Source organism: Mus musculus, chromosome 13 (assembly GCF_000001635.26).
Source record: "Mus musculus strain C57BL/6J chromosome 13, GRCm38.p6 C57BL/6J".
In the NCBI taxonomy this organism is placed as follows: domain Eukaryota; kingdom Metazoa; phylum Chordata; class Mammalia; order Rodentia; family Muridae; genus Mus; species Mus musculus.
The window spans coordinates 110,579,331-110,595,497 of record NC_000079.6 but is presented as its reverse complement, the minus strand read 5'-3'; positions in this window follow the sequence as shown (position 1 = coordinate 110,595,497).

Here is a 16,167-nt window from a genome sequence, read left to right as displayed (position 1 = left end):
TCATTTCATCAGGGCTTTTGCTCCCCAGCTTTATTTTTTGAGACCACTTTCCCCTCTATTCTGGGTCCATGTCCTCTCGGCGTGGGGCTTCTCAGCACGTACAAAGACATTATCCATAAATCTATGGCTTCTTCCCTAAAGTAAGATTTTGCTTATGGAGTATTTTATTAAAATTTCCAATTGTAGGCTTACTATGTGGCTGATATTCATCTTACTTTTCTTGCATGACCAAGCTCCATGAGGCGAGGACTTTACTTAATATTGATCATCAGGCAAGTACATGGCTCTGTAAATATAGTCAAGCCTGCTCAGGTTCTTCACCAATCACCCCAGAGCCAATACACCACGGTTTACATGCATATAGAGCATGACATTGTTCTCATCTTATGGTGACTGTATTTCAGAAGGAGTTCCAGGTGAAACCGTGAGAGAGTTCCAGGACTTATTGCTAAGTTCTGCCAAATCCACCTTGTCAACGGCATTTATAATGTATAATTGTTGTGAGACGCATAAAGCCAAGGCAAAGAGACTGAATGAGAAAATGTGGTTACTTTATATTGACTTTATCTATGCTAGCTTGGAGTTTAATGTTTTCCCTCTTCTTAGATTCTGAAGGTGCACTAATATGTGCTGAGTGACTCATAGATGCCTAACTGTATCCTATAGTCTAAATATTAGCCAGCCAATCATATACCTCCAAAAGTCTTCTAGTGCACAATGACAACGCCCCTGGCTACACTTTGCCCCTTTTCCTACCTGAGTAGGTAATAACTCATCTTATAATTACTGTTGATCTTTCAACAAAGGGCATGAGAAGAATGACTACTCCCCATAAGAAAAGAATTTTGAAAGTTGCTAGAGATATATAGAATATGGTGAATATATAGATTCAAATATACTAAGTTCAATGAAAGATCCTGCATCTAAAAATAGGATAGTGTATGGTAATGAAAAGTATGTATCGTTAACCTCTGAACTTCATCCACGCACACAAAGGTCCAAACACCTGCTCATACATTCACACAATACACATAGAGAGATACAAAAATCCAAAATATCTGGGATAAGTGGATCACTACAAGACACAGTAACAGTGATCTCCTTTTTAGTTTTAATTAATTAATTTTGGAGACAGGGTTTCTCTTTTAGCCCTGGCTGCTCACTCTGTAGTCCAGGCTGGCCCCAAACTCAGAGATCCACTTGCCTCCCTAGTGCAAAAGGTATGGGCTGCCACACCCAACAGTGTATTTTCTAAGATCTATGAGGACCAAGAGCTGGCAGCAGGACATCTGCAAGTGTCATTCTTGTCACTAGACAGGTTGAAGTAAAGACCATCCTTAAATTTGCCTTGTGGAACCCAACAGTAGGCTTACAGCCAGTCTTGCCACATATGCAGTAACAATATAATGAGAACTTGTGCAATGGTGTTTCTGACAGCCAGAGAACGCTGGGCATGTCACTCATGAAATATTTTGAATATAATAAAACCTGTGACTTCAATGAACACTAGATGAGCTGGAATTCCATAAAAAGGGGGAGGGGTCATCTGATCAAGGTGAGCAGAGAATCAAAAGTATTAGCTTACCAGAAAGTTCTGCTTTCCTTGCTCAGACTAATAATGATCAGATGGGGCTCAACCACAGAAGCCCTGCCAGAGAAAGGAAACCATCAGTGCATTAGTGCTGGGGCTACCATGAGAAACCGAAAACTTAAAAACACTCCAGAGCTGTCATCTCTATTGGACATTTTCTGACTTCTGATACTGTAAGAAGGAGCAGGGGAACTGGGAAGAAACCTTACAAGGCTAAACTAAACTCCTGGAAGGCAGTCATGCTTAGAAAGTTAAGGCCAATTTTCTCCAGGCATTTGATAAATATTAAATCCATGTAGGGCATGAGTTAAGGAAAGCATCATTGGGGGGTCATGAGTAAGATGTGTATCATCTTTCAATGCTAATGAGACAGAGGGTTGCCGTATTTTCACTTCAACGCTCAAATGTGACACACCTTCAGAACAAGGGTTAATTGAAATTATATAAAAAAGAATCTTCTTCTTAGGTGAAAGATACCCTTTTCTGGAGTAGCAGTTATGTACGTGCCTGCATAAAATACAAGGTCGGAAACTAGAATTGTCAGGCACGTCTAGAAGCAGAAGAGAAAAAGACAACAGAAACAGCAAGACAAATGATCTAGCAGTGGGAGTTTGGAAACAAGGGCTTTTAAAGTGGTTTTCAAAAGAGAAAGGAGATGAATAGAAGAGAGTAAAAACAACTTCCCCCAAAGAGGAAAGGAGAGGTCACCCACAAAGAAGCCAGACTAAAGGAAGAAGCATTTAAGTCAATGAATAATTTCCAGATTTGAAAAGTAGGGTGATACCTGTGCGATAAAATACACATTAAACTTCACATTCAAACACCAACAAGATTAAAAAAAAAAAGAGAGAGCAGCAGTGAGAGAAATTGAATAGTTGATGTCTGCCAGCCCTAGGTAAATAGTAACAATTTTTTTCTATATGTATATAGTACTATAGCTTAAATTTTGTTTACCAGTCTTTGGAGAGGACAGAAACACCTTTAATCCTTCTCCATTTCTCTTCCTTCCATTCTCCCCAACACTAACAGTCATTCTAATGATTGTTAAATTAATAATGTTCTAATTTTAAGTAAAGCTCATACTTAAAATGTGGCTAGAAACAGAAATGTGTCAAGGACCAGCCTCTGCTTGGAGAGATGGAACTGAGAGAAGATGGCTGAGAGCAAGAAAAATAAACGCCTGAACGTCAAGTCATGGATCCAAGCTGGTGGCCTGTGATCTGCTCAAGGCAGCTCTCCAGATTGCTTTCTCTGTGTTCTTTGTCTCCAGAGATCTCCAGGCAGCTCTCTATTTTCTGCCCAAGAAAGTTCTCCAAACAGTTCGCTCTTGGTATCCTGAAAAGTTTCTCTGGAACTCTCATCTCTTGCAGATCACAGGTCCAGTCTTGTATTTTACATATCAATCCAGTCATTTACTCGAGGACCCCTTTTGGTTATCCTGGAATCAGCATCCCATCACCTAGCCCTTTGACTCTTCACAGACAGCAAGCCCTTGTTGTTGTTGTTTCGTTTTGTTTGTTTGTTTTTAACATTGCAAAAAAATTCAGAGATCTGCCTGCCTCTGTGAAACACAGATAAGACAGCAGGATGGCACCCTGCCCTGAAATTATCATTTCTACCACACCTGGACATGGATTCTAGTATCTCAGGTTGAACTTGAACTCTGCTTGCCTTTGTATCTTTCTGATAAGCTGGTTCATTACTGCAAGTGCCTTTGTTCCTTTAGATCTGTGAAGCTCCTCATAGAATTCATATTGCATTCTTATTTTTTGCATGGTTGAGAAATTATGTATTTTCAAACTCATGTTTTTAAGAGTTCTTTTCCACAGTCTTAAGGGCTGTCCTGGAGGTCCAAGTTTTACCATTTTGCTAAGACCTTAGCTACACTAGACTCATGCCATATCAGATTATCATGCAGTCATTAAAATTAACAGGGAGGACTTTCCTTGAAGGAGGAATATAGAAAGAGGTACATTTTCATACAAACAAGCCTTATGACCACAACAGGTATCGACATTCCTTGGAGGCTCATGCCCTGTTGTTCCTGTCCCAGAGGTGGGGACCATGTCATTCCTCCCCAACCAAGGCCATGCTGGACTTGGCACAATTGAAATCAGATAGTGATAATAGAGTATGCAAAAAAAATATGAAGCACCTCATTTTGATGTTTCAAGTATTTTTGGAGATTAAAAAAAAAAAAAAAACCTCAGTAGTTCAAAATTAATGTCACAGTTTCTACTTGGGTGAGAAATTAGAGTCAGTGGGATTTCATACATTTTAAACAAACAGCAAAACTAAAGAATTTTTGATCAAGATCCTTTACTTTTGGGACATGTTCAAACGCGTTTTTCAATTTCTCCTTTGCCTTTCATCAGTGGAGATGTCTTATACATATTCAGGTGAAACACAATGGGAATCCATCAGAGTTAAAGTGATAATTACTCATTACTGGATATTGCAGTACATGGCCCAAACAGAATTCCCTTCTCACAGATAGCTGAAGACCAACAGGTAAAGAATCCTCCAGGCAAGATTGGCTTTTAAAGGACGTTTGTCTTCCCCTCTCAGCTACAGAAGACAATTTTCTAAACAAGAATGATTTACAACTCTGAGTGCAGTAAGTTCACAAAATGCAGCAGCTGTAGTGGGAGTTGTTTGTCAGATCATCTTGCCAATGTTGGTGATCTGGCCAAGATGAGTGTGGGTTCCTTTACTCAAATTATGATCATCATAATCATATTAACTCATACCAAACATCACATAGTAAATGTATCTCTTCTTATAGACCAATAGGCGTCTTTCCAGAATGAATACCACTTAGAGAGAGGACAGCAGAGTTCAAGAGGTTTCACAAGTGGGTTGATAGAAATGCAGAAGAATTGGATTGATAAGATAAGGAACTCAAAGTAGCCACAGGGAAGAAGCTCTTGCAGTTGGGCTGTACGAGTCCAGGTTTTGAGGGAAGTTGATGCTGGCTGCAGAGAGGGGGAGAGAAAGAGAGAGAGAGAGAGAGAGAGAGAGAGAGAGAGAGAGAGAGAGAGAGAGAGAGAGAGAGAGAGCAGAACCAAGACAGGTTCAAACAGGTGAGCAGATGGAAAGACATGTGGCATTCCAGTAGTCTATGTCAACAGCAGCAAGGCTGGGGAGAACTAGCCAAACTGAAGCCCCAGGGAAAGTGGAGTCCTCTGCTGTTTGTCTAACCTGCACACCCAGCATAACAGATGATGGGCAGATGTGCGGCCTCTGCCACTGCCACTGTTTTGGTGTGTGTGTTGCCCGACCACTCCATGGAACCTAGGTAAGATGATGATACATTTCCCTTGGTGCATCTGAAAAATTCTTGGGACACTTCCCTGATGTGATTTGAATACACCCATTGTGATCTTAAAGATTCAGGTCATCCCTGTAAGTTTACAGGACAGCACCTCTTCACTCTTAGGAAGAACTCATTAATGAGTCTTTGCTGCATAGGTGGTATGGACTGATGGTGGTGTTTGTGGGTCTGTGCAGGGGCACAGTTATCCTCCACCCTTAGTGAAGTCAAAAGCTGCTTACAAAATGGTATCTCTTAAGGGCAAGACAGTCTAGAAACAAAACAAAATACAGTTTTATGCCACATTGGGTAGCTTGGAGTAGGGAACAGCCTGACCACAACCGGTTCTCCCAAGTATTCTCCTGAAATTCAATATGAATAAAATATATTCAGCTTGGTTATCAAATACTCATTGGTCATTTTTCTATATTTTCTTATATTAAATATTGAAATCAGGTAAAGGATATATGAAAGATATGTCAAGAGTGACCAAAAAAAAAAATACCAAAAGTAGATCCATAAAAATCTGAATGAAAACTCCATATGAACTATGGCTCTCTAATGAATATAAATGAGGGAGGATTAATATCCCATCTGGTCAGAAATATTCCCTGAGTATTCTTGAGTGAAAGCAATAATATTCTGAGCAAGCTACTCTGGGAATATGCTACATGTATGTTAATTTGAGAAAGATGCAGTGGAAATAATTATATGAGTGAGCCTGTTGCAGCAGTGCAGTCCAAGGGGCAAAGTCACAGGCCTTAGAGCAGTGGTTCGCAACCTTCCTAATGCTGCCACCCTTTAATATAGTTCCTCATGTTGTGGGGACCCCAACCATAAAATTATTTTGTTTCAACTTCATAACTATAATTTTGCTACTGTTATGAATTAAAATATAAATATTTTATATTCAGGGTATCTGATATGCAACCCATAAAGTGGTCATGCCCCACAGGTTGAGAACCACTGGCTTAGAGCATCAACTGCTCTGCTTGGGTAGCACTTACTGATACACTTATTGGAACAGCTCATAGTTCGCATCTCCCATTGAATGGGGTTAATAATTATAATTGTGTTAATAATAACTACCCAGTTGTTTGAGAAATAATGAATTAATGTAAGTCTTTAAAATAGCAGCTGACACATTAAATACTGTGAAATTTGTAGATCAAAACCAAGATGTACAGTGGTCCAAAGTGGAGTGGGTGACATGGTCTGAGGAACACCAGGATAAATGCAATACTGGTAAGATAGATTTGAATAACTAGAATCAATAATAATAGAACATGAACATCATGGGTACACAATCACAAAATGTGGGAGGAGCTGCTGGCCTCTAAAATACAACATAATAAAATCCTGTTTGAGATACCGTAATAAGAGCCACACCAAGAAGCAATCAGAAGTGAAACTATGGCCCATGAAAAGATAGAAAAATTTGTGTTTGCAGAGAGATGAGAAGAGATGGCAAGATGCACAGAGTGGGGAGCTGAGGCACACTCAAACAGACAGAAGAGCTGCTTAGTCAATGGTCCAGAAGAGATGGAAAGGACAAAGGAAGAGCCAGTCTGAAACATACATTGTTTGTATGGCTCCCGAGGCTCTGGAGAACTAGTCTTGTGTAAAACATTAGTCTGAAGCTAGATCTAGAAAGTTTGGGGCATTCTCCTCTTTCAGTGGGATGTGTTTTGGCAAGTTGGACTAAAGCACACTGGACTCTCACATTTCTCCTACTGTTTATGTGCAAAGACGTTCTTTAGAAGGAGCTCGGGTGTTCCTTTTCTCTTTTCATGTCATCTCTCCAAGCAAATCAACTCTTTAAAGGAAGCCCTCAGGTGCCTTGGGTTATGTCCTTCAGAAATAGTGAACGAGACTACTTATTGGTAGGCGCTAGGTGTCCTTCAAGCTCCTTAGGGAAATGAGTATTTGGTTGAAAGTTATGTTTGCAGGTAGCTGAATGTGTCCACAAGTCATCTTTTGTATTGTAGAGACAGAGATCGTGAGCATTGGTAAAAAATAACCCAGGAAGTGCTGGAGTAGGGCAATGTCTTCAGTTGACTCTCTGAACTTGGTACTATAAATGAACAGTTTTATATATGTAGTAGCAGGGATCATTTGTAATAGTCTTTGATGAGTTCAATTTAGTGAACAAGTAACTTTTTAAAGGCTACCTCTGTTGGGGATTTGTGACTTTAAATCTTAGATGCACTTGTATGAATATTTTTGTTTGTTGTATGTTTGCTGATTTTTCTTGGAAAAAGATTTTTAAGTAGTGGTGAGGGTAAGATTAGTATTATGTCTGTGATATGTGATAAAGGATTTAAAATGACAGGAGTTCAACTGCATTTGGCAGCTCTTAGAAATATATGTAACAAAGATTATCACTTTAGTTCAATTTGGAGCCATTGAAGGTCGAAAGGCCCTGTGAGGCCTAGGAAAATGAAGTAGGCACTCCCAAATCAGAAGAACATGAATCCGAACTCAAAGTGACATCTGGCTGGGCAACAGGGGAAGAATTCGAACTGAAGCACCTTTTATCCTCAAGTACAATGGATAATCAGTTAAAAATCAGACTATGCCATGTGTTTAAATTGTATTGATAGTATGATTAGTCGATTCTGTATTTTTTTCTCATTCTGTAATAGGCATTTAGACATCATGAATATTTTTATTATATACATAATATGTAATTTTATATGCTATATTTATATAATATATAATCAGAGGTTTCTTCAAATCCCAACAAATTTTAATATGTATATTTGTTTAACAAGTATCTACTAGTTATTTCCTATAACTGATTACTATATTTGAATAGTCACATTGATTATTAGAGTAAGAACTATTTTAGTGTCTAGTGGGTATGGGTTATGGTTATCACTTTGGTCAGAAAACATACTTAGGTAAGTCCCTATGTTTCTTGATCCTGTTTGGGTACTCTGACATTATATTTTAAATGTATTTCATAAACCCTTCCCCCAAAGTATATGTAAAAATATAGTGTATTTAGGGACACTGTTTACAACTATTTATTTTCTAGTTTCTCCTATGCTACTGTATCTTACAAAGGTTGATGAGGTCTTTATGAATGTTTTCATCATCCAACTACGTTCTAGGGTCAGTGTCTTTTCTATATTACTCTATATGGCCACATTGCCTCCTATTTATGCACAGTTGTTCTCTGTTTCCAAGCATTGATAGAAAAAGACTTAGGATAAGCTAAAGATTGGAATTTTTTGGTATACACTCAACCTAGCAAGGGCTTGTTAGACTGAATCAGAAGAGGAGCAACAGAGTGACTTCAGAGAGCAGCTCTAAGGACTGTAGAAACTCTAATTCAGACATAGCTTAGGGATAGGCACAGTACTTCTTTCTGCCAGTGCTGAACAGTCATGTCCCTTGACAGTAAGGCAAAATTTCATAGAGACATTGTGACACTCTACTCTGTTTTCTCTTTTCATTATACTTTTGGTGAATTTTACCCAAGGATCGTGATATTAGTAATGGTTTTGATGTTTGATCTTGTTTCAGAAGTGTGTCTATGGTTTCAATATTGTATCTCAGAGCTAACTCTAAGGACAACAAGAACACCTCGTTTGGAAGTTTGGTAAGCTAAGGAGTATAGCATGACTATTTGAGACAATGCCAACAGCCTGATAAAATTTTTTTCTGAAGAACAAAACAAGCAAACAAACAAACAAACAAACAAACCTCCAATCTCAGCAGAATCAGTACAAGGAAGTGCATGTTAGTGTTCCTGTTTGAATATCAACACCTTCGCACACTATCATTACACCCATTTGCAATTTGTTAACTGTGATACCCTCTGGCATGTCCTTTCTGTCCAGTTGAGTGGCTGTCATGTGATTATAGCCATTTGGTACTTTTCAGCCTGCTGTAATTAGGTTCTTTGTCATCTGCAACTAGTTGTGATTCACTGCAATCATACATGACTTGAAACTTGACAAGGCAATGTGCAATCATGCCTAGTTGTTATCCAGCTCTGTAAACATTAGTTCCTGTGGTATCACACAGCACTTCAGTACACACAGAATATGGGGGAGCTCTGCTCCTGAAACTTCTGCAGTGTGCAGCCCCTCCCCTTATAAAATAGAATTCTGTAGTCAATTCTCGCACCAGATGTGAAGCAAAGATGAAGAAGGCAGCTGCTCAGAATGAGCTAAAGCCCTAGGAAGATGCTCTGTGGATGAGCAGTGATGTACTTCTCCTTGTTGTCATATCCCATGCCCTTGTCCATTAACAGTCTTTACCAAGCTCTCATGGGTGGATACAGCAGAGAAGCTAAGACAAGTAGGGTATCGACAAGAGGTCAGGAAGCATAGGGTTAGATAGACAATTTCAGCAAAAGAAAGCAGATACTGGGAGGGCTCTTCCTTCTGAGGAGGAACATCAGGAAATGCCAAGCTGGCTTCTAAGGGCAGTATTAATGTCTTATTTAACACTCTCTTACTTTTCAATGTTGCCAGTTAAAACAAGGGCACCAATTTAGCTTTGAATTTAATATAAATAATGACTAATCTTTAGCATAAATATGTCTCAGGGAGTATATGGACAGGCACTAAAATGTTTTGTTCTTTATCGAAAGTTTGGATTTAACTGCATGTCCTGCAGTTTGGTGGCAGGATCTGTCAGCGCTTTGATATTTCTGTATACTAGGACAGGGCTGGGAAAAGCTGCTGAAGGCCTGCAGGGCACAGTGTCTACCCCAGCCAACCAATCACCAGCAACACCCATAGCTGAGGCAAGCTAGCATAATAAAACCACCACAATATAATTAAATAAAGTAGCCAAACCCCACCAAAAGTGTGCATCTTGTCCTCTATGTGTTTGGCATGGATACTAAATAATTTTGACTACATGAAAATCCATACTTTCAACCTCCTTTTTATCCTATAGATTAGTAATTGCTTTAAAATTTGAGGTTATTACCTAAAACATATTCCTTCTTTTCAGTGGAAAGGTGGGGTCCAGGAAGGTTACAGGAGGTCCCCAAGGGCTCAGTTATTAATGTGTCACAGCAAAACCAACGACTCTGTTCTTTTATGCAACATTCTCCATTGCCCGACAGTCTGCTTTGCTACTGTGTTCAAACCGAGATTTATTTCTCTTTAAGGAATTCTTACTCAGTTATTCTTAAGCTTTGACCACAATTTTATCTAATATTGCTTTAAATAGGTATCAGGATTGTGATATAATTCAGTCTCATGTGTGCCCCCTTTTAAAAAGAAAAAACTTGTTCTTCCTTATCTAATCTGCTTCAGTATGATTACCGGGTGGTAACAGTTCCATCTTAGTAAAAGAGGATGCTGGCAGAGTTCTATAGCGTAAATGCAAAACTGAAGCTTCTATGTTTACGATATAAATAGAAATAAACCTTAGCTTCATGAATTAGGGTGACTGGTAGTCCTGCCGATATCGGGATTTTAATCATAGTTTACTTCCTGTTGACGTCGTTAGGCTCCTGTCTGAGGCTAATTGTTTTTATTCATATTATTTTAAACGGTCACATCGTGATTGTGTTGCATGGCATTGACAAAACGAGATGTGATATTTGCTGCAGGTCTACAACGTGGCGTGATTAAGTCAAGCTCATTAACAATCCTGACATCACGTTTTCTGGACTTTTTTTGTAATAATACATGCAGCCAAGGCTGTGCCTATTGGCATAAATAAGAGCTTTCCCTTAATTAAAATATTAATTTATGCTAAATTAGGATAACTCAAACCATTAATTGCATGGTTAAATTATGCATACATAATAGCTGCTATGTGCAGTTCAAGGCTAATTAAAATATCTGATGATTTACTTAGGATAAACAGTTATTCTGTTTATTTGTTGCAGTGGAATATGGCAAGATAGGTTACCAAAAGTCAGATTATTTTATGCTGTCCATGTTGTAGATATTCCCTGAATGGAAGATGCTTAATGGTGTTTAATGACACTGCACAGCAAGTATCATGGTAGAAGGCAATGATTTTCCCCCAGGGAGCAGAATCTCAATGCAACTGGTGAGAGAGGGAACCACAGACCAAGAGCACAAAGCATTCATATACTCTTAGTTTTGAGTTCAAGGAAAAAATTAAAATGGCATTACCAAGAAAAGCAAGTAGAGCGGGGTGTGTCAAATTCCTGAACATACTGAAAGCAAAGCTTCATAGAGACTGCTATCAGAAAGTCCACTGAGTATATGCCATAACCAAGACTAAACCTATTATAGGAATAGGAATAGGAGTCTCAAGGTTAGCCAACTGCAGCTATAGTTACATTGTGGCATTGCATTAGACAAGAAACCCTAGTGGCTCAGAGAGGAAATGGACACCAGATCTAGGACACAGGACAACAGACTCATACTGGGAAAATGATCTTCTCCTGACTGAAATTTATCTTGTATAACACCCCTGTAAACTATATAAACATGTAAGCATTGGCTTTAGAATATCCCTTACCAGAGACCCTCCTTATACTAACACTAGGGCTATTAATATACAATAGTGTCTACTCTCCTATCTCCTCTATGCAGCAGAGTTTAGAATAATAAGACTCATTCCCTGTCTCAAATGAGATTAAGAAATCTGATTTTCCCCCCAAGCCAATAGAGAGCCTCTCTGATCATTAGCACTAAATTTTATTATTAAATGAGAAATCATCACTAGTTTTTCTTTGAACTCTGAGCTTTTCACCAAGGTCTGGGTGAGTCTCCTTAGGTTGCCTTGAGAAGTACCACAGAGGTCCTACAGCCACTGGTTCATTCCATCACACACTGCAACTCCCAAGATGATAAGCCAAATCAACCCTTTACTCAGAATAAGTTGGTTATCTCATGTTTAATGACAGAGAGGTAACACAAATTGTTCCAGAATGTTGCACAAAATTAGCTAATTACAAATTATTTATTCATTGGGTTATCAGTGAGAAGACATTTGCTTTGGGAAAGGGTCTGTTAAATTTGATTCCCTGTGACTATTGCATGTGAGTCGACAGTAACACATCTGGGTAATGGTAGGAGCTTCTTCTCCAGAAATCTGTCCGTCTTTGAACAGCCAGTGGTTGGGTCTGGGTCCTGATCTGTGAAATCAGTAAAATAGTATCCGATGACCTGGTAGTAAACAGACTGAGGGAAGATTAATAAGCTCATATCGTCAACCTACTTAGAGCTGGTTGGGAAAGGTGCTTTGGAAATCATTATGTTTAGTCGTTGCTGCACAGATTATATAATGCTGTTTAAGGAAATGCAGTATCCATTTTTCTAAAGCATTCTAAAATTTTACTTCGTGCATATAAGTAATCCTATTTTAAAAACTCCATTTCACCTATTATGTAAGATGCATGTTGTTGCTACATGTTTTCCAGCTTCTTTATTCAAATAGCAAGAGGATGCTGACAACCTCAATTTAATGCATACCTAATTCCAAGTCTGTTCTTTGGGAGATATTGCATCCTGAAATCCTTGGGAGATTACAGAAAAAAAAAGATATGAGAAATGGTTTAAAAGATTCTAATGCTGGTTTTTTATTAGATATTTTCTTTATTTACATTTCAAATGTTATCCCCTTTCCTAGTTTCCCCTCCAGAAATTCCCTATCCTCTCCTCCCCCCCTGCTGCCCCCCCCCTGCCGCCCCCCCTCCCGCCCTGCCCAGCAACCCACTCACTCCCATTCCTGGCCCTGGCATTCCCCTATACTGGGGCATAGAACCTTCACAGGACCAAGGGCCTCTCCTCCCAGTGATGACCAACTAGGCTATCCTCTGCTGCATATGCAGCTAGAGCCACAAGTCCCTCCATGTGTTTTCTTTGATTGGTGGTTTAGTCCCAGGGAGCTCTGGGGGTACTGGTTAGTTCATATTGATGTTCCTCCTATGGGGCTTCAGACACCCCCCCCTTCAGCTCCTTGGGTACTTTCTCTATCTCCTTCATTGGGGACCTTGTGCTCTATCCAATGGATGACTATGAACATCCTCTTCTGTATTTGTCAGGCACTGTCAGAGCCTCTCAGGAGACAGCTATATCAGGCTCCTGTCAGCAAGCTCTTGTTGGCATCTGCAATAATGTCTGGGTTTGGTGGTTGTTTATGGGATGGATCCCCAGGTGGGGCAGTCACTGTATGGTCATCCCTGCAGTCTCTGTTCCAAACTTTCTCTCTGTAACTCCTTCCATGGGTATTTTGTTTCTCCTTCTAAGAAGGAACGAAGTATCCACACTTTAGTCTTCATTCTTCTTGAGTTTCATGTGTTTTGTAAACTGTATCTTGGGTATTCTGAGCTTCTTGGCTAATATCCACTTATCAGTGAGTTCATATCATGTGTGTTCTTTTGTGATTGAGTTACCTCACTCAGGATGATATACTCCTGATCTATCCATTTGTCTAAGAATTTCATGAATTCATTGTTTTTAATAGCTGAGTAGTACTCCATTGTATAAATGTACTGTGTTATGGAAATGTCTATTTTTTTCAAAAAGAAATTTCCTCTGATGTGTCTGGGCAATGTGTGTCTGTGTAATTGTGCCGAATGGTATTCCTCTGCTTAAAGGTACTGAGCAAGCAAAGTGATATTTGCCTAATTTAGAGCAAGAGTCACCGGAATTGGTTTCTATGGAAAAAGTAGACAGCCAGTGGGAGAAAACATAAGACATGTCCTTGTAAGTTAAAAGCCCAGGCAGAGATATCCACAAGCAGATAGGGCTTTGCACAGACCAGTTCAACTGGTTTTGACAGTGTCAAAACAGATGGTCAGGCCTAATCATCCTAGTACAAAAGATTTTCCAAATAGTTTTTCAGTTTCTGGATATACTCAGTGCTCTTGATTCCAAGAGCAAAGTCACAGGCAATGTGATCCTATGTGATGCCTATTTTCCAATCAAGCCACTCTATTTCTGAATATCTGATGTAGTAAAAGAAAACGTGCTTATGCATCTGTACATGTGAGCAGAGATTGCAACTGAACGACAACCCCACTATCCCCATCTTACTAACAATCTTCAGTCAAAGAAATCATTCCTAGAACGGTGGCCACGGAAGCTACATTCCTTCTCTATGGGAGGGTATGGCCAAGATCAACAAAGATCATAAGTTTTGGAGGCAAATGAAGCTTAGGACAACCTACAACCATTGGCTATCAAAACTTGAAAGGGATGTAACTTTTATAAAATCTGTGGTCTTTGGACCCTTAGAATCAGAAGTAAACCCCAATGTCAGATTTTACATTTTGAGTAGGATAAATTATAATTATATTTCCTTCACACAGATATGTTCTAAGTAGGATTCATCAATTTCTAATGAGTTCCTACAATAATAATACTTCATATTATCATCCTTTAGATTTTAAAAAAATTTCCAGTTGGTTTACCATAGTTTTTCATGGTTTCCCTGCCTTAGAGCTGGGAGTTAGTTCACAGTGAAGTCTGAAGTTAGAGAATTTGATCTATCTGTGGTTAATAACTGAAAAGGACAAGATTGAGACTCAAATATTATGGTTCGGAATTGAACCACTCTGGACCTTAACTTGCTTATAATTTTATCAATTCTGTGTAAAAGCAGAAGCAAATCTCCCCAATGCATCTTTGGTTTTCTTGAAAAAAATATTTATGTTATATTTATGTGTATGTGTGTGTATCTCTGTCTTTCTATGTCTCTGTCTTCTACTGCCCGTGTGTGTGTGTGTGTGTGTGTGTGTGTGTGTGTGTGTGTGTGTGTGTGTTCTCACATGCATGTGGCCATCTGTAGAAGCCAGGAGGCGAAAACAAACCCCGTGAGGCTGGAGTTACAGGCGCTTGTGAACTACCCCATATATTGTGGCTGGGAGCCAACCTCCAGTCTTCTGCAAGAACAGCAAGTGCCCCTGAGTGATCAGGCCCTTTTCCAGCCCTCACCCCCGTTTTTCTAATTGGCATTAGTAAGATACCCTCTGTATACACAGTTGATATTGCTATCTTTGCACTCTGCCAAGATTTAGGTGAAATTACTACATCAACAAATAGAAGAAGACTCCCAAGTATTATAAAATTAAAAGCCTTGTTATTTTCTATCAAAACTTTATATGCTGCTGCTGCTAACAGGAAATAAGCAAATTTATTTTCCTGTTTATTTGCATTTCTTTTCTTAGTCGGCGATGGTTAAAGGTAAAAAGAAACACAAACATGAGCATCATAACAGCCCGTTTAAATCATGCACACCCTGGAAGAGACTGCCTTGAAAAGTCTTCAGACCTCAGAGCTACACAAAAAGAAGCCATAATTATTCAGCCTGTACAACTGTGAACTCTGATGAGAATTTTAAAGAGTTCTCCACAAGCAATCTTTTCACCTCATTTCCAACTTCAATTATTTAATCATCTTGAATTCAGTGCCTGGTGCGTATGAGAACTTGGAGGGCAATAATGAAGAACATTAAATTATATTTGCAAGGGGAAATATTGAAGTTCAAGTTTTAGCGGTAGAAATTAAGGCTGGCTGTTTTCATCAATATACTGAAATATGCCCCCAAAATGAGTGGCTTGAATCTTAAAATGGAAAAGGAACCCTGATGAGGGAGACCAGTCTCCTTTCATCCCCATCTGTATGTCGTTCCCTTGTGTCTGATGGTAGAGGAGGTCCACTAGAAGCCTCCTGCTAGGGACTCCAGCAAAAGGAGCTAGTCCAAGCCTAGTTCTTGGGGGTTGAACACAGCAGGGGAGGTCTCCTTTCACTCTGCTAAACTTCCTGCTGTGTTGAGTAGAAAACCAAAACTCCAAAGTCTAAAATCTTTCCAAAGAAATGCAGACTTCCTTTCGGGTCAGGGTCCACAGAGACAGCTCTGCCCAAATCTATCATACACTGAAAGATACATATAGCCTTCTCTGACCATGTCAGCTCAAAAATCAGTCTCTGAAGTGGATAGAACACGTATCCTCCAGATGACAAAGCCCGAGAAGAATGTAAGAAAAGTCAGGCATGTCTATTGTACCATAATAGATGATATTCGTGCAGAAAAGGTGTGTTCTCGGCCATTTTATCATTCAGCATAGTTTCAGTTTACATAATGATAATACCTTCTGCTGCTGCAGAAACAGAGTCCTGTAAACATTCTCTTCTCTGTCTTACTAAGTAAAATGCCAAAAGCAACCTATCCAACAGCCCTTTAAAGATAAAACAGTAAGGATTATGGTAGCTAGCTAGCTTGCTCCAAATTGTAGCTACTAGACGGCAGTATTTCCATTTGGCTAAACCTCTAATTCACATTCTAGAAAGCTGTAAGTTCAAGTTTA